This window comes from Triturus cristatus, chromosome 7, assembly GCF_964204655.1.
Source record: "Triturus cristatus chromosome 7, aTriCri1.1, whole genome shotgun sequence".
Classification (NCBI taxonomy): Eukaryota; Metazoa; Chordata; class Amphibia; order Caudata; family Salamandridae; genus Triturus; species Triturus cristatus.
The window spans coordinates 425654317-425674243 of NC_140590.1; the positions used below are offsets into that span (position 1 = coordinate 425654317).

General features: G+C 47.4%; 1 protein-coding gene and 1 long non-coding RNA gene across 2 annotated transcripts in view; one reads left to right on the forward strand and one right to left on the reverse strand.

Moving 5' to 3' along the window:
- Positions 1–19927, forward strand: part of LOC146809858 (uncharacterized) — a 326459-nt gene that overhangs the window by 302376 nt on the left and 4156 nt on the right. Inside the window, exon 5 of the long non-coding RNA XR_014966498.1 lies at positions 15490–15846. This is a non-coding gene — a long non-coding RNA (uncharacterized LOC146809858). The remainder of the gene's footprint in view (positions 1–15489; positions 15847–19927) is intronic.
- Positions 1–19927, reverse strand: part of ABCC3 (ATP binding cassette subfamily C member 3) — a 693015-nt gene that overhangs the window by 258006 nt on the left and 415082 nt on the right. The gene's annotated exons all lie outside the window — the stretch shown is intronic.

Here is a 19927-nt window from a genome sequence, read left to right on the forward strand (position 1 = left end):
GTGGAGGTTGGCTTTGGCGGTGATGGGGTCCTTGGTGAGGGAGAGGATCAGTTGAGTGTCGTCGGCGTAGGAGATTATGTTGAGGTCGTGCTGTCGGGTGACGTGTGCAAGCGGGATCATGTAGATGTTGAACAGTGTTGGGCTGAGGGAGGAGCCCTGGGGTACGCCGCAGATGATCTCGGAGGCTTTGGATCGAAATGGGGGGAGGCGGACGCTCTGGGTTCTGCCTGAGAGGAAGGATGTGGTCCATTCCAGAGCCTTGTCTCGGATCCCTGCGGCGTGGAGGTGTGCGCGTTGTGTGCGGTGGCAGACAGTGTCGAAGGCGGCGTAGAGGTCTAGGAGGATGAGTGCTGTGGTCTCACCGTCCTTAAGACTGTGGCCACAGACAGCATGGTGGTTAGTCAGGATATCCACATAATAGTATTTGGTAAATGTGTGTGAGGTTGACCAGGTGGCTGCATTGCATATGCCTGCTAGTCCGGTGTTTGGAAATAAAGTACTGGACAAACATTTTCCACTTTGCGGTGTAACAAGCAAGAGATGGGGGCCTAAATGCTTCCAGCAGAATGGCTGAACATTCTTGAAGTAGGTGTAAGTGGCCAAATTACAAGAAATCAGGTGCCAGATCACTAGGTTGAGCTGCCTGGGGTCTGGGTTTCTGATCTGGCATTGCATCTGTGTAAGAAGGTCCAGTCTAAGTGGTGTAGGAAGCTGGCTCTGTATATACTATACCAAAGTGAGGTATAGTGTGCACAGAGTCCAGTGGAACCCCAAAGGCAGGCAGAGGTAAATAGCACCTTACTCTCTATTTGTGGTAGTGTGGTTGAGCAGTAAGGCTGTATCAGATGGTAGAGCATTTGTTGTACACTATCAATCAGCAAACAATATCACACACTCAAAGACTGAGCTTCAGACCAATTGGTTTCATATAAAAATATTTTGTTAGTTATTATATTTTCTAGAACCAGGCAAGCCTGGCACAGGTAAGCAATAACTACTTTACAGTAGTAATGCAGTTTGTAAACAGTTTGAATTGCAATTGTGTATGCACTTTGATTTGATTACAGTAGATCACCTAGTAATGCCATGCTTTTGATTACTGTACGGATACTTTTTATTGACTTTTTAGTAGAATGTCAAGCAGATTACTTTAAAGATCACTTTTCTTACACAGTGCAGTATACCTGGATACTGCACTGGGTCATTTCCTGTAAACAGGTAACTAAAAGCGTTTATGTTATTTAGTTACAGTTTTAAAGGGTTTCGTAGACTTTCCAACTCCACACATAGAAACTTTTCACAGAAAAAGAGTCAATGATATCCTATGGAGGAAAGGAAAATGCTACTTACCAGTCTTTCTTTTGTAGTCACGAGATAGGTGACTCCTCCCTTGGACGATAGTGCGCATAGGCATCGACTTCATCCTCAGATTGTTTTTCACCATAATGGGAAATGATGGAGTCAGTAAGAAATAAAGAGATGTCCATGTGAATGTATCTAATTAAGATAGTACTGGAACAGATACAGGTTCCGGGGAGGCGGGTGGGCGTGTAAAACTCTGCAGCTCTACATACCAAGAACAGATGCATACCGGTAAGTAGCATTTTCCATTCGAGGCATATGAGCTGCAGATTGTACACTGTGCATAGACTGTACAGCAGTGTCTCCCCTAGCAGTGGTCACCTGTATCTGTTGCAGTGGTTTGAAAAAGGGTTTTAAGAACAGCTTGGCCTACGGAAGCCTGTTGCTTAGCCTGCACGTCAACACAATAGTGTTTGGTGAAGGTGTGTGGTGTAGACCATGTTGCTGCTTTACAGATGTCATCTAAGGGAATGTTCCCTAAGAATGCCTAAGAAGACCCTAGTTTGCATTTTGAGTGCGCTCTAGGGGGAATTGTTAATGTGTGTTTAGCCTTCTGTTAGCATATTTGAATACATTTTACTATCCACCTAGCGATCCCAGCTTTGGAGATGGGGTTACCTTTATGAGGGGGTGAGAAGGCTACAAACAGTTGTTTTGTCTTTCTAAAGGGTTTAGTGCTGTCAATGGAATAAAGTAGGGATCTTTTGACGTCCAGTGTGTGAAGAGCTCTCTCTGCAACAGAGTCTGGGTTTTGGAAAAACACCGGTAACTCAACTGATTGGTTGAGATGAAAAGCAGAGATTACTTTGGGAAGGAATTTTGGATTTGTTCTAAGAACCACCTTGTTACGATGTATTTGTAAGAATGGTTCTTGTATGGATAAAGCCTGGATGTCACTTACTCTCCTGAGGGAGGTAATTGCGACATGTGAGGAACTGCAATTCACATTTGTGTAGAGGTTAAAATGGGGGACCCATGAGCCTGGTAAGAACAATGTTCAAATTCCACACCGGAGAGGGTGGCAGTCTGGGGGGAATTATCCTTTTAATGCCCTCCATAAATGCTTTAATTGCAGGTACTCTAAATAGTGACAAGTGTTGTTTGCTTTGTTAAAAAGCGGTGTGAGAAAGTGCCATCTTTCTTGCATGGTATGCCCCCACTTTTTGCTGAATTGATGTACTTTGACTGAGTGTGCCCTGGGCTTCGGCCAATCAGGTGCCCAGGGCCTATGTTCCTTCCCTAAAACTGTACTGAAACCTAAACCCAATTGGCATCTCTGGCCACAAGTCAGCCCCTGGTAAATGGTACCATAGGTACCCAGGGCACTGTGACCAGAGAAGGACCCTAAGGGCTGCAGCACTTATTGTGACACCCTTAGGGGCCCTGTACCCTTACACACACACACACACTGCCGTTGCACGTTGAGTGTCTGGGTACAGAACCAAACAGAGAGACGACAGGGCACACATCCCTGTGTGCCATGCCCAACAACACACACTGCCCTGGCATACATCAGCCACCCCTCTAGCTGGGTGCCCTATGCCAGTGGTGTGGGCTCAGGTACATGAGCCCTGTGCCCCTACATTACCCAGGTCCATTCCTGGGCACTGTAAGTGCAGTGCTGCCATTTAAGAGTATATGGTGCTGTGAGATCATCAACACGAACTCCACAGCACCATGATGGCTGCACTGAAGACTGAGAAGTTTGATATCAAACTTCTCAGCACATTAAACCCGCACTGATGCCAGTGTGGGATTTAATGTACAGTGCACGACAGAGGGTATCTTAGAGATGCCCCTGAACCTAACCTACAATCCACGTATTGTCTGAGGGGCTGCCTAGGCTGCCACACAGCAGACATGTTGCTGGACCCCTGGGTAGAGAGCCATCCGCTCTCCTGGGCCTGCAACAATGCACATCCTGGGTGAGGTGCTAGGTCTCCTCCCCCAGGATGGGCAGGGAAGCTTCAAAGGCATTGAGCTTCTCCAGGCCACTTGCTGTACTCAGCAACTGGCCCCTACCGGTTCTGACCCCCACTCTGGCAGGAAGACTGGCCGGAAACCCCAAGTAAGGAAAGGGGGTGTGCCAGCCTCTGCCAACCCCACCCCTCAGGTGGGGGAGGTGAGGTGAAGCACCTCTCCGGGCTCTCACCATCTTGAAGATGGGAAACACTGCCCAATCAGGACTCGGCTACTGCCCCCCTCCCACAGGAGAGTGGCAGGATAGGGGGTGTACCTAGTGTATCTAGTATTTAGGGGCACCCTGAGCCTTCCTTCCTTAGATCCAGATTCTGAAACAGCAAAGAAGAACAAGAAGCAAGAAGACCTGCTGTGCAGCTGCTAACAAGAGGAAGACACCAACTGCTTTGGCCCCAGCCCTGCTGGCCTGTCGACCCTCGAACCTGCTCCTGCTAAATCCCGGCATCTCCCGTGGCCAGCAACCTCACAAACTCCAGAGGACCTGGCTACCTTGTGACTCTGAGCATCTGGGACTTCCACAAGCAGTGGTACTGCTCAAAGCAAGTAACTGACCCCTGGCATCAGCCAGGAACTGCAAACCCTGCACACTCTGCACCCGCCAAGCATGGCCTGTGCTGGAGTTGTCAAAGACCACGAGGACGTCCCCCCGGTGACTGTGAACCCGAATCCGGCACCCAAGGACCCACCTCGATGCTCCTGATGATGCCTGCAGCCTCAGAACCAGGCACCCCCCCCAACCGCGATCAACTGAGGGTAAGCTTTCCCGACACCAAAAGGCACCCCTGCACCCGGCGCCCTGCGGCCCCCTGTGCCCAATTCCTGGGTACCTACCCAACTTACCTCTCAAAGTGGTGGTCGCACCTGAAGAATCTTCGTCCCCGAGCTTGCAGCCTTTGTTTGTTCTTGAGCTTCTCCATTGCAATCCATTGATCGCCCGACGGCTCAAAAGCACCCTGCACCCAGCCGCCTGAGTGGCCCGGGCAGTGCAACTTCTACTCTACAACAAATGCTTTAAACTGTCCTCTGATACTGCCTTACTGCTCGACCAAGCTACCACTTTAGAGAGTAAGGTTATATCTAACTTTAGCCCCTGCCAAACCTCTGGCGACTGTGGACTCTGTGCACACTGTACCTATTTGGGAACAGTATATACAGAGCCACTTTCCTACAAGTGGCAAGTGTCGCTAGGTGTAATCTTATGGATGAATATGCTAGATTACACCATTGTAAGTGTAATAAATAGCAAATGATGTCCTGAATTGAAGCATCCAGCGGATCGATGTTATTGTTATTGCAGTAGATGACAAATCATTTCCATTTTGCTGCATTGCAAGCTCTAGTAGTAAGGCGTCTGGCTTGTTTAATGATGTTCATATAGGCCGGTGGAAGGTTAAGATAACAGAACTTTAGGACTTCAGGAGCCAGATCGCTAGATTCAGTTGACCTGGATCGGGGTGCCTTATGTCTCCATGGTTCTGCGTTAGCAACGTTGGGGAGAGACTTAGTTTTTGGTGTGGAACTACTGAAAGTTCCAGTAGTGTTGTGAACCACGGTTGCCATGCCCATATGGGAGCTACCAGGATCATCCTGAGAGACTGTTGTCTGAGCTTGCGTACTACTAGGGAAATCAGTGGGAGTGGCGGAAAAGCATAAGCAAATTTGCCTGACCAGTTCATCCATATCGCATTGCCTTTGGAGAACTGGTGTGGAAACCTGGCGGCGAAGGTTGGGCATTTTGCATTTGCGTGTGTGGCGAACAGATCTATGTCTGGCTGACCCCAAATTTGGAAAAATGGTTGAAGAACTTGGGGATGAAGTTCCCATCCGTGTATCTGCTGTGTCTGTTAACTTAGCAGATCCGCAATCTGATTGTGAACTCCTGGAAGATGTTCTGCCAGAAGGTATATGTTTTGTGGAATGGCCCATCTCCAAATGTTTTGTGCCAGCGGAGACAGCTGCAAAGAATGTGTGCCTCCTTGTTTTTGTATGTAATACATGGCTGTCATGTTGTCCGTCCGGACTAGGACAGTATTGTGATGTAGATGTACTTGGAATGATTTTAATGCTAGAAAGATTGCCAGTAATTCTAGGTGATTGATGTGAAACACTTTCTGTTGAGTGGTCCATTTGCCTTGAAAAGTGTGGTTTAGGAGATGGGCTCCCCAGCCGGTGAGTGATGCGTCTGCTGTTAGCACTATCTGTGGAACCGGCTCTAGGAACGGCCGCCCTTTGGAAAGGTTTTGTGTGTTCCACCACTGCAGAGAGCGATGTGTGAGGCTGTCACCAACACCAGACCTGTAAGTTGTCCTTGAGCCTGGTTCTACTGATGTGCTAGGCATTCTTATAAGGGGCGCATCTGAAGTCTTGCATGAGGTACGATAAAAATGCAAGAGGCCATCATACCCTTGCTGGGAGGGAATGCTGTGGCTGAAATTTGGTGATTAGTGTTTGTATACTATTGGTTATCCTGGCTGGATTGGGGTATGCCAGAGCTCTGGAGGTGTCCAATGTGGCCCCTAGATACTAATGCATGCGTGAGGGCTGAAGATGTGACTTGGTGTAGTTTATTGTGAATCCCAAGTCGTGTAGCAGCTGGATTGTTTGATGAGTGTGAAGAACCGACTGGTTGAATGACTTGGCTTTTATCAGCCAGTCGTCGAGGTATGGAAAGACATGGATTTGTTGTCTTCTCAAGTGTGCTACAACTAGACCACTGGAGTCAAGCTATCCTGGCTGAAGAGGGGTGAAACCCCGAAACCGGTCCTAGGATGCTTGATTCCGGTCCAGGGAAGACATGGCTTGGGAGTTCGGGCTGGACTGTTCCCAAGAGTCACAGGGTCAAGACTGATTTGCATATGGCCATGTCTGAACTGGGGTGGCATGGTGAGCAAAATAACGATGGATTAAACCCAGATCTGTGACTGGGGGTGAATGTTTTGCCAATGTGCAACATTCCATCCATCATCTTGTGTGTTTTGCTGTTCGCCCTATGTGGGAAGGGTATGCCCGGACGTGGGTCCCGTGCTCACTACGCCACTGGAGTCAAGCTATCCTGGCTGAAGAGGGGCGAAACCCCGAAACCAGTCCTAGGATGCTTGATTCCAGTCCAGGGAAGACATGGCTTGGCAGTTCGGGCTGGACTGTTCCCATGAGGCACAGGGTCAAGACTGATTTGCATATGCCATGTCTGAACTGGGTAGGCGTGGTGAGCAAAATAACGATGGATTAAACCCAGATCTGTGACTGGGGGTGAATGTTTTGCCAATGTGCAACATTCCGTCCATCATCTTGAGTGTTTTGCAACTACTTCAAGGCACTTTGTGAACACCCTGGGTGCGGTGGTCACCCCGAATGGAAGGACTTTGAACTGATAGTGTTGTCCATCCACTCTGAATCTTAGATATTTCCTGTGAGCAGGGTGTATGGGGATGTGGAAGTAGGCGTCCTTGAGGTCTAGTGTGGCAAGGAAGTTGCCTTGTTGAAGTAGTGGGAGGACCTGTTGGAGTGATCATGTGAAAATGATATGACTGTATGTATAGATTGAGGGGTCTGAGGTAGAGTATTGGCCTTAGGGTGCCATCCTTTTTGCGGATTAGTAAATACAGCGAGTACACCCCTGTTCCTTGATGCTGTAAGGGAACTAGTTCTATTGCCTGCTTTTGAAGCAGTGAGACAACCTCTTGTTTTAAGAGTGTGAGATGTTCTGTGGACATTGGATGCTGTTTGGGTGGTATGGTGGGTGGGGTTGCTGTAAGTTCCAGGCAGTAACCATACTGGATAATTTGTCTTACCCACTTGTCGGTAGTGATGCAATTTCAGACAGGTAGGAACTGTGATAGTCTCCCTCCGACCGGGGTGAAATGGTCTGGGAGGAGTGGAGGGAAGTCACTGTTTATTAGTGGGGGAGGCACAAGTGTTGTTGTTACCTCGGCCTCTCCCTTTGTTGTTATTTCCCCTGTATCCGCCTCTAAAATATCCTCTGTTGGGGGATGTTTGCGTGGTGTTTTTGTAGGAAGCAGAGGCGGTGTCTGTTCCAATATTTTTTGATGCTCCTCTATAGAAGGAGCGACGAAAGGAACCATGTGTGGATGGAGACTGTAATGCCCCCATGGATTTATCAGTCTCCGTGTCCTTTTTCATTTTCTCTAGAATGGTGTCTACAGCCGGTCCAAAAAGTTGTTCTTGATTGAACGGCTGATTGAGGATAGTTGTCTGTACCTCCTGTTGAAGCCTGAGATGCGTAACCAGGCATGTCGTCTGAGTAACACACTAGCGTTAATGGACCTAGAGGCTGTGTCAGCTGCATCAAGGACACACTTGATTGATGCATTGGTTATTAATTTGCCCTCCTGAATTAAATCATTTGCCTTGGTTTTATATTGATTAGATAAATGTTGTAATAGAGTTTCTAGTTGGTCATAGTGAACCCTATCGTACCTAGCAAGTAATGCCTGTGTGTTGGCTAGCCGCCAGTGATTAGCTGCTTGGGCAGCAACTCTCTTGCCAGAGGCATCTAATTACTTAGACTCTTTATCCGGAGGTGGCACATCACCGGAGGTCTGAGAGTTGGCACGTTTTCTCGCATTAGTTACCACTAGTGAGTCTAAAGGTAGTTGACCCTTGATGTAAGTGGGATCATCGGGAGCGGGTTTATATTTTTTGTCAATCCTGGGATTGAGAATTCTAGCTCACAGGGTCCTTGAATATGTCGGGGGCATGTTTAATGACACCCTTTTGCATTGGCAGGGTTTGTACAGTATTTTGTGACTGTTTAAAGGTGTCTAGAAGAAAGTACTCGTCTGCAGGGTCAGAATGCATATGAATACCATGGTAGAGAGCAGCTCTATTTACAAGCTGACCAAAGCCAATATTGTCATCTGGGGGAGATGGCTTGTTGGATATGCCTGGGGATCAGGGAGGTCTGGAGGATCTATTGGGTCATCATAATCGTCCCAATCGTCCCGTCATCAGGGTCAGTAAACGGGTCATAGTTGCCCCCCCACCCCCTAAATCATCATCATCCTGTGGTGGTGGTGAGTGTGGTGGAAGTCTTGGAGAATGTGGAGGAGAGACAGGCTTAGGAGGAAAAACAGGAGAAGAGGGTCGTATAGGTGAAGTGGCACAGTCTTTTCTCTTCACAGGCACTGCAGGAGTGTCTGGTGTGTCCAGCTTCTTCTGCTTGTGTGGAACAGCAGCCACATGTCCTGTTTTGGGGTCTATGACGAGAGTTTTTTGTTTTGGATCGATAGGATCCAGTTGAAAAAGTTCTTCCTGTTCGGTAACTGCTTTCGGCTCTGATTTTTTCGGGTCCGAGCAGGGTTTGGATTTCTGCTCCGAGGCCTTCGAAGGTGGTTTGGGGTCCTTCGGCTTGGCTGTGGAGGTGGAAATCTTTTTCGGTTCCGAAGGCTAGTCCCTTATCTTCGGAACCTGGGCCCCGGGGCGGGTCTTCTGAAACTTGTTTTCGGTCACGACTGGAGCCAGCTGGCAAAGTCTTGACCAGGGCCTTCTTTTTTTCAGGTGGAGTTGGGTAGGGGCAGTTGAACTCACTCGTTGACCAGGAGTGATGTGGTCATCTGAGTCGGAGTCGTCTGCTTCGGACACCGTTTCCAGGTCCTCAGAATCCTCCTCCTGGACATCGGGGCCTTCATCGATGTCCACCGGTACCGGAGCTGCTTGCTGCGCCATGATGTGTCATCGGGCCCGGCGAGCACGGATGGTCTTTTTGGATCGGCGCAGGCCTGGCAATTGCTCTCATCGTGCTCAGGCGAGAGACACAGGTTACAGACCTTGTGGTGGTCACTGTGTGGGAATTTAGCACCACACTGTAAAAATTTTTAAATGAAGTCCTTTCCATTAGCTGTAGGCCCGAACGGCGTCGATAGGTCCAGCGGCCCGCGTCGATGACTGGAATTGAGTAGTTGAGGTGCATGTCAAAAATCATGCGATCGAAAACAATACAATCGAGTTTTAGATAGATTGCGCAACGAAAAGATTTGGAGAATATGGTGCCGAACCAGAGCGCACAAGTTACATTCGAGGGTGGAGTCGATGCCCATGTACACTATCGTCCAAGGGAGAAGTCACCTATCTCATGACTAAAAAAGACTCTTCCAAGGCAACAACAAAGTGCAAGCATCCAAGCCCAACACCAGATGGCGATCTATGCACAGTGTACAATCTGCAGCTCATATGCCTCGAACATAGGGTTAGCAGTTCAAAGGTATGTATTCGGTTGTGGGAGTTGGTATTTTGGGCATAGACTCAGGGGTCCCCCAGGGTCAAGGATGCACTCTTGTTACACCCTCAGTGGCACTAAGGCAGCCAGGTACAGAGTGCTGAGGCCCACTGTTATCCAATGGGGAATAGGGTGTTCCGGTTGGTGGCTGCTTACGAGCAGGCTACAGGGTTGAGGGAGCAAAGCTCCTGGACTTAAGCTCAGCGCAAATGGGAGTTCAAGCCAGCACAAAATGTGCACATGAGGGGGCCGGGTGCAGAGGGCTGTTTTGGTATCGGGTGCCCTGTAGCTTTCAATGGGGAGTCTCCAGTTTGCAAACTCACTGCAGGCTCGGGTCTAAGGTTTCTTGGTGCGACCACCACTTGGAGAGGTAAGTTGAGATGTTGGGAGTCGTTTGGGCCACCCAAAGCCGTGGGGCGTCGGGGGCAGTGGGGCCTTTTAGGGTCGGATTTTCTTACCAGCTCCTGGTCGCGGTTGGGGGGGACCTTCCGGTTTGAGGCTGCAGGCGTCGGCTGGAAGCTTGAGGCAGGTCAGAGGTCACCGGATCTTGGGTCAGGATCACTGGGGAGACCTCCTCTTAGTGTTGAGCCACTCTAACTCGGGCCGTGGGCGTCAGGTGTAGAGTTGTGCAGACTCGCGGATCCTGCCGGAGCTGGAGTCTGTTGGTGAACAAATGCGGTGTTCAAGGGAGGTAGAGTCTTTCATTTTGAAGGCAGGGCAGGTCCTCTGTGTTCTTGAGGCTGCTGGCTGCAGGACACACCAGGGTTTCTCTTCTGCAGGTCCGAGGTGAGGAAAGGCTGGTAGGGCTGGGGCCAAGTCAGTAGGTGTCCTCCTCTTGTTAGCTTGGGCACAGCTGCTCGGTCCTTCTTCTTCTGGTTTCTTGTCTGGGGAAGCAAGGTTCAGGGGTGCCCCTAAATACTATATTTAGGGGTGTTACAGGTAGGTAAAAGGTTGGGACCAAAGGGTCCCTTCCCTGGGGTGGGTACACCCCACTATGATGCCATCCTCCAGTGGGAGGGGGGAAGAAGCCTCACCCTGGTTGGCTGGTTCCCTCCATCTACAAGATGGGGGGAACTGAGAGTTGTGCTTCACCTCGCCTCCCTCACTTGAGAGGTGGAGTTGGCAGAGGTGAGCACACCTCTCTTCCTCACTTGTTTTTCCCGCCAGTTGTCCTGCCCAAAGTGGGGGTCAGAACCAGTGGGGACCAGTTGCTGTAAGCAGCAAGTGTCCTGGGGAAGCTCACAAAGGCAGCAAGCCTTTAAAGCTTCCCCTTCATGGACCCTGCCCATCCTGGGGGAGGAGGCTCGGCACCTCGTCCCATGATGTTCATTGTCTCAGGCCCCCGAGAGCAGCAGGCTCTTGACCCAGGGGTCCGGAAACATGTCTGGTGGTGGCAGCTGAAAGCAACCACTCAGCCTGGACACTAGTGTTAGGTCATTTTTTAGACAGCATTTCGAAGATGCCCTCTGTGTGCATTTTTCATTAAATCCCACACTGGCATCAGTTTGCGTTTAATGTGCTGAGAAGTTTGATACCAAACTTCCCAGTTTTCAGTGTAGCCATTATGGTTCTGTGGAGTTCGTAATAACAAAGTCCCAGCACCATATATTCTTAATGGCAGCACTGCACTTACAATGTCTAATAATGGACATGGACACTGTAGGGATACAGGGCTCATGCACCTATACCCTGGCCACTGGTATAGGGCACCCAGCTAAAGGGGTGACTGATCCATGCCAGGGTAGCGGGTTGTAGGCATGGCACACAAGGATGTGTGCCATGACGACTCTTCACTTTGTTCTGCACCAAGACACGCAGCCTACAAAGGCAGTGTGTGAGTGTAAAGGTACAGGACCTCTAAGGGTGGCACAATAAGTGCTGTAGCCCTTAGAGTCCTTTCCTGCTTACAGTGCCCTGGGCACCTGTGGTACCATTTACCAGGGACTGACCTGTGGCCAGAGGTGTTAATTGGATTTGGGTTTCAATGCAATTTTAGGGAAGAACATAGGCCCTGGGTACCTGATTAGCAGGCACCCAGGGCACACTCAGTCAAAGCAGTCAATCAGCAGTTCAGCAAAAATTGGGGGCAACCATGCAGAAAGAGGGCACTTTCTCACATGTGGCAGCTGAACATCTCCAGGGGCATGGGGTACATGGGTTGCCTGGCTCATGGGGGAGCCAACAGGATACATGTCAGGAATGCTTCTCTTCTATTCCTCACTATATATGGAAGGAGTTTGTGAGAGGGAAAACATATCAAAGGTCATAACCAATTCATCCATTTTGCATTGGCCATGGATTGTGGGTATGGACAAATGGAGGTGAAGTTTGGGCTTTTTACATTTTCAGCGGTGGCGAACAGGTTTATTTGTGGTGTGCCCTAAAGCTGAAAGTACCTGTGTAGTACCTGTGGGTAGAGTTCTCACTCTTGGACTTATTGATATATTGTGCTGAACAGTTCTGCAAAGTCTTAGTACACCCATGAAAGGTGTTCCGTTAGGTGTGGTATGTCATGGCAGACTGCCCAATGCCAAATCCCATGAGGTAGTGTTAAGAGCTGGGAGAGTGCTGTCAACTTTATTTTATGGTAGTTATGTTGTTTGTCTTCATGAGGACTACTTTCCCATGAATGACCTGGAATAAGGCTTTGAGGATTAGGTGTATGGCTAGCAATTCTGGGGAATTGATGTGGTAGCCCTCGGACACCCATTGGATGGTCATGTTATTGCAAGTGAGGCATCGGTGTAAATGGTCAGTTGCTGAATGGGGTCTGCAAATGCCCTGTCACATAGCAAGTTGTTGTTGATCCATCAATGCAGAGAGTGGTAAGTGCTAGTCTTTATCAACACTAAATCTTTCCAGAGTCTCCGCCTATGACCATTTCCACAATAGGCACTACTGTAGGGTGTATATAGAGCTTGGTGTGCGTTACAGTACAGATGCACGAGGCCACGCTCTCTAGAAGCTCCATCACATTTTTGACTGGGAAAATTGGCCTGAAAAAAAGGCAACAGAAACTTGAATGCCAATACCCTCTGATATTACCTGTAGGCTTTTGCCGTAACTACGTTCAACAGGGATCTCAAGAATGGCTGGGGCAGTTGTGTTTAGAGATGGAGCTTGGTGAAATTTGTTATGAATCCCAATCTGTTTAGCAAGGAAATCGCAACTCGAGTGTGGGCAAGGCATTGCTGCCTTCTGCCGCTCTTGATCAGCCAATTGTAATGGTGAGGGCAGATGTGAGTGCCCCTATTTACAGGTGGATGTCCACCACTGCTAGGCAGTGTGTGAACATCCTTGGATCGGTTATGACCTCAAAGGGAAATTCTTTAAGTTACTAGTGATATCTACTTGCCACAAAATAAAGGTAGTGTCAATAGGGAGTGTGAAATTAGGGGTCCTTGAGGTCAAGTGCATCATGTAACTGCCTTGTTTGAGCAGAGAGATGACATCCCGAAAGGTAGAACTGAGAGTACACACCTTGTCTCTGCTGGTCTGAAGGCACTCGGTCTATAGCGCCTTTCTCAAGAAGCACTTGTGCCTCTTCTCTGAGAAGGTGGGGATGGTCTATGCTGGGTTCTTATTTGCAGGGTAGGATGTTGGAGGGGCAGTAGCCACAGGAAACCACTACTAAACTCACTGGCCTGATGGGATTTTCTCCCGGTGACAGAGGAAGCTTTGTACACTTTTTTTTTTGTATACATTAGTATCACCCTAAGTGAGATCGGTATGCCCAGACATTGTCACTGGAACCAAGCTGTAGCTGGCTTATGAACCAATAACTGGGGTGAAACTGGTCCTGGGCTGCTTGTGTTCTGGTTCAGGGAGGTCCTGGTTTGGCAGTTCGGGCTGTATTGTTCCTATTGGAGGAGGACCAAGACAGATTAGGATATAGCTGGGTCCAAACTGAGGTGACATAGTGTGCAAAATAATGATGGATTGGGATGTGGCTTGAGTAATTACCAGTGAGATTAATATCAGCATTCTATTTATCACTTTTTTGTATACTTAAGTATCTTCTCTGAGAAGGCTGTGATGGTCTCTGCTGGGGACGTATCTGCTTGGTGTGATGTTGGAAGGGTATTTGAGAAGCTCTAGGCAGCAGCCTCGGGGAACCACAACTAATCTCCACTGATCACATGTGATTTCCTCCCAGTGAGACAGCAAGTCTTGTATTATCCCACGAAAGGTGATGTGTGATAGCAGCGGGAAGTGAGTCACTGCTTAGAGGTGGAAACTTCTTACGGGAGCCACCTCTGCCCTTGCCTGTTTCATTACCCTGGTACATGCACCGGATGTAACACCTATCCTCTTGCTGATAGAAGGTTTGCTTCTGACTCTGGTAGGATTACAGCTGGTCTGGAGAAGTGGCCTCCATCCCCCCTTCCCCCCAAGGCTGTTGCTAGCAAAAAGAGTTTCTCACAGATGGGGATAGCAGGACCCCATACACTTCACAGCCTTGAAATCCTTTTTTATTTTTCGCGTGTGCCAAAGAGATGTTCCTCATCAAATGGGAAATTGAAGAGATGATGCTGAACCTCAGGCTTGAATCCAGAGATGCAAATCCAAGAGTGGCGTCTGAGGAGGATGCCAATGTTGATATCTCTAGAGACTGTATCTGCAGTGTCAAATGCACAACTTATGTTGGAGATGGTCTTGCCTTGGAAGTCATCTCCTACACCATTTACGTATACTCCTCTTGGAAGAAGGTTTACAAGCTTCTGCACCTCCTCCCACTTGGACCATTCACAACAGGAAAGGAACCTGACAAAGTTGCCTATACATCAATTCCCTCGCTACTTTTTTGCTTGCTGCATCGATTTACTTGGTCTTCTTGTCCATGGATTCGGTGAAGCCTTTTACAGGTGTGTATCTCCATGTAAATTAGGCCTCCACATTATAGCAGTTGAAACAGTCATCCCCAAGTGTGGAAAGCCATTGAAGTACTCTTGGGAACTAACTAGGAATTGTTTCCTACACTGCAGAAATGATGGCATGCAGACCACTGAAAACATGGAAACTCTACATGGGCTAAAAAAATGCCTGTTATGCCCACCTGGCCACGCTCAACTCCCTTACCATATCCATTTTCAAAGATAAGGGTAACCCTTCCAAAATATTGTGCAGAAAGCGAAGAAAATCTATATATTGTTCACCAGTCAACAGCATTTGACAATGGTCTTTGTTGCTTATCAATTGGTAGTTTGGAAAATGAAAAAGAGCACCAATCACATTATCCGAGAGATCATCTGGATGCAATTATGAGTTATGAATGGATCTCAGATGCCAGGGTCCCCACATGTTTTCTCTGCAACAGCACTTAAAGATCAGCAGGTAAACCATATGCAACCTTGTGCACTTGGACAACCCGTGGAAAAAAATCAGACCCTGTAAGAACTATTACAAAGACACCTGTTGTTGTAAATTGGCAGCGATTGGCTTAGCATTAGCGGAATCCATCTTGTATTTAGAGGCTATCTTGTCCATTTTGCGGAATCCATTTTGTATTTCTGTTTGCCATGTGCTCACCATGTGCTTTGTCCTCCCTCAGTGTTGACTGCTCTTGTAATCTGCCTAGAAACGAACTATATTTAGCATCTTCCACCTTTGCACATGCCCAGTGAGTTTTCAACTGTCCTGCAGCTGTTAGTAGTATGTAACTGTCAGGATGTTTTCACTAGCATTGGCAAACTGTTAACTCCTCCTACTTGTCGACTGTGCATTTCTATATGACCTTATATGTACATAAAATCTTCTGCTGTACTTGTACCGCCCTCTTTCAAGCTCATGTGTGGGTATAAAAGGACCATGCTCCTTCTGTTTGGTGTGCTACTTCATTCAATACCGAAGGGTGCTGTGTGAATGTAGTTCCACCTCATGAGGTTTATTAAACTTTGTATTTTCTATTCCAGTTTCTGTGCCAACTTCTTCCTATTGGTCTGAGGAGTCTGTGCAGAGAAGGGCGAACTCCTTGCACTGGTAGGCCTAGCTGAGGTCCCCTTCTACAAATTGGCGCCCAACGTGGGGCTCATCGGCGACTCGGATGCCCAAAGGATTGGTCGCGACGAAGGATTGGAATCTCGCTCTGGACGCAATCGCTGCCCGATGAGATCCGAGTCTTGGCAACCACAGCGTTTTTCCTTTCTTTCTGATCTGACCATCCAGGTGGTGCCGGTCCTCGACTGAGATCTCTCCTGTTGATTCGCCGTGCAGTGACCATTTGGTCGATTTAAGAACTTGGCAGTTGGAACCTGGACACCAAGTGATTGGTAAGTGTCATTCTGCGGCGCTTGCTGTTGGTTTTTATGCCTGGGATTGGTAAGGTAGTTTAGTAACACTTACAGCAGCTTTTGTATTTTGGAATTTGTGTTGGCCAACTTAGATTTCTATGTGATTCATATATAAATTGCAATTTATATAGGCAGGTAATGAGGAAAATTTTCTCTATCTGAATTGATTTGAACGGCACATCGTACTAAAGGTACCTTAACCCCTTCAGTGCCCGCCCCTTTCCCCGCCCTGTGCCGCGCCTTTCATTAGCGGGCGGGGTCTATGACGAGCTGGACTCGTCATGGGCACAGCGCAACCGCGGCCCATGACGAGTCCAGCTCGTCATGGGCACTGAAGGGGTTAAGTGCTACTTTGATTATAATACTGCATATTCTGCACTATTTTTGGCATGCCCGTTTTTAGCACACTTCATAGGATGTGTTGCTTTTGTAGTGGTACCAATTTGAGACTCGATGAAGCACAACCGGCCCCCCCCGGAGGGGACGCCTAATAGGGATATGTATATTAAGTATGGTCTTTCTTCTATAATGTACAGCACATTATGGAATAAATACACTCGTAAGGATCCTGAGTTGCGTTGGCTTATGCATGGGTCATTTGATTTACAAAAGATTGAGTATGTGGAACAATGTATATTTAAGAGAAAGACTAGGCAAGATATGTTTGACTGTGTACGAATGTGGGAGAAAGAAGTGCGTGAACGAATGAAGCGTGAGCAAGCCTTGATTGAAAAAGAACAACGAAAGAACATTTATGTGAAAGCATTAGAGCTGAAGAACAAAGAAATAAAAGAGTTAAAAGAGAGAGACGATAGGGAGCTCAATTTACAGGTAACTGGCCAATACGCTGTTCGGCGGCCCCTTTATCCTATACTTAATAAACCACAAGATGATTCCTTATTATTAGATCGTCCTCCACCTCCGTATACTGTTCCTTCTGCCCCTCATGAGTCAGATGAGGACTCTAGTTCGGAGGAACACAAGGCACGAGAAACTCGTTCTATGTTGACCGCTGCGCGTTCGACCCAGCTTAGATCTGCTGCTCGTAAAGCAGTTCGTAGCATTGCCCCGCCTCTGAACTTCTAGATAGTATGAAAGGGTGGCAGGAAAGGGAGCAGCTGTATTTTACTGAGGTGTTTGCCGCAGAGGTCCTTGAGCTGTTTAGGAAATATTCTGAAGAGTTAGAGCCCGACGATGTAGCAGTTAATTGCAAGCAAATGGGTGATGGTCTTTTTGTTTTCCCCCAGGTGAATGATACAATCAGGCGTTTGGTTAAACTGCGTGTTGATGCAGTCCGTTTGCGAGAGGAGAAAAAGGCTGCAGACGTAGCTGCACAGACATCTCAGACCAGTATGGCACAAGCTTCTATCTCCGGAACAGATAAGACTATGATAGTTCATGCGAAACCTATGCGGGAGGCCGCGCCTTTGTATGTTCCTCCTAAAGGACAGGGTACAAGTGATGATAAGGCCTCTATCGATGCAAAGGGTTATTTTATTTATAATTGGGTTTACACTCCTTGGAATAGGACGGATGTCATGGCACTTAAAACTGCATTGCCTGATCCGCGGAAAATCCAGCCGCTTTTTATGAGGAAGTTGAGGGTGCTATTAGCTCTTGTACTATGACTTTGCCTGATATTGATTTATTTTTCGGATTGGTATTACCACCTGATATGTGGAGAACTATTCATAAAATTGATGATCGTGCAGCTTTTGGGGCGTTATGGAAAGAGTTAGAACAAATGGATGTAGAAAGGGAACCCGCACAGAAGCCATGTCAGTTAATTTTAGATCTTCCCGCAGCTATATTAGTTAAGTTAAAAACGATTATTACCCCTAAAAAGATAGATTGGACTGTTTTAGCGTCTTGTAAGCAACGCTTTGAAGAAGCATTCCACGATTTTAGTGGCCAGTCATTGACAGATGACACGGGCATTCATCTGTTTGTCGATAAATATGTCACAAACCTGTTGCCAGGAATAGCTAGTCGCTTAAAAGCCAGTGAGAGTTCATGGACTACCTCTTCTCCGGTTTCTCTCTTGACTATGGCTCAGTATTATGAACGCCAGGAATTAGAAGCAAAGGGTAATGAGGATAAGAAGACTAAAGAATTAAAAACAAAGGTTATGTTGGCTCAGGCTTATGGTCCGCCTTTTAGAGGTAGTGATAGAGGTGGATGTGGATCTTATGGTTCGTCTTTCCCTTCTTATACTCGTTCGAATTTGTCTGCTGACCAGTGCGCGTACTGTAAGAAATTTGGGCATTGGGCTTCCGATTGTCCAGCACTGTGTGCTCAGCAGTGTCCACGTGGTTGGGGACAAATGAAAAATCGTTCAGGATATTCAGGGCCTAGAGGATGCACAGGTGATCGTGCTAGGTTTGATGCTAATATACGTGGGCAGAATGGGTTTAACACTTTTGATAGAAGGAACCAATATCAAATGTCCGACTATGTGCCGTCTGATTCTCAAGATTCTGCTTATGCATAGGATTGCCTAGGATGGGGTAAGGAATCAGTTGAAGTTCCAGTAGATCAGAGGGGTCCCTATGTTAGAGCAAATGTTTTGGGTTCCACTGATCAGTTTCTGGTTGATACAGGAGCTACTTGTAGCGCCTGGTCTAAACAATTGGTTCCAAGGGCTCCCCTCTCTGGCTTAACCATTACATCAATAGGTTTCGATGGAACCCCTTTGCTTAGCCCATTGTCACAACCACTTGCATTCCATGTGGATAAATGTACTGCTCCGTGTCCATTTTTGCTTTCCCCGAATACACCAGACAATATTGTGGGTCTTGATATGCTCAAGTATTTCAGGGCTACGATACGATGTTCTCCAGAAGGTGTACGTGTTATCTTGAATGACAACCATCCTGTGAAGGAGAGAGCTTGTCTTGTTAAAGAGGATATTGCATTAGCTTCACTCCCTAGTAATTTGTGGGCTACTTCAGACACTGATGTAGGGCAAATGGTTATTCCACCAGTACATATTAGTGTCAAGGAGGGCGCTGTGCTGCCACGTTTGCCTCAATACAAAATTTCACAGGAAGGTGAAGAAGCACTCATACGTATTGTCCATGATCTCATTGAAGTGGGGGTTGTTGAGGAAGTTCCTTACAATGTTTGTAACAGTCTGATTCTTCCTATTCTGAAAAAAGATACCGACACTAGGATTTACCGATTCATTATTGATTTCCGAGAAGTTAACAAGATTGTAGTACCACAATACCCTGTGTTTTCTGACATAACGACACTTCTTACTTTGGTTCCTCCGACAGCAACTACATTCTCTGTGATAGACTTGAAGAATGCTTTCTTTTCGATCCCTATTCATCCTGATAGCCGATATTTGTTCGGTTTCACTTTGAATAATCGATCGTATAGATTTTGTAGAGTTCGTCAAGGCTATACTGAGAGTCCTAGTATTTACAGTCAAGCATTAAAAACACAACTTGATTCTTTTGTTTTGCCTGAAGGTGTGGCTCTCACACTATATGTCGATGACATCTTGTTGGCAGCCGATACCCCTGAACAGTGTGAAAAATGTACTTTGTCCTTGCTATCTTTTCTTGCTTCCCATCATCACAAAGTGTCACGAAAGAAATTGCAATATTGTAGACCGAAGTTAACCTACTTAGGTCACCTTCTGTCTAAGGAGGGCCATGCACTCACACCAGATCGCATTCAAGCTATTTTAGACACACCAGTGCCCCTTACTCAGAAAGATGTCTGTGCATTCATTGGTCTTACTTCTTTTTGTAGGCAATGGATATTAGGGTTTTCACACATTGTTAAACCCTTGCTAGCACTTTTGACTAAAGATACTCCAATGCCCCTCCCATGGACAGATGAATGTGAGACTGCTTTCCGACAATTACGACAAGCTCTTTGTTCAGCACCAGTGTTAGGTACTCCAGATTATACGAAGCCTTTTACACTCTATGTACATGAGAAAGATGGATGCGTATTGTCAGTTTTAGTGCAGACACACGGTGACAAACAGCGTCCCTGTGCATATTTTTCAGCAGTACTTGATCCTGTTGCACGTGCATTACCTGGA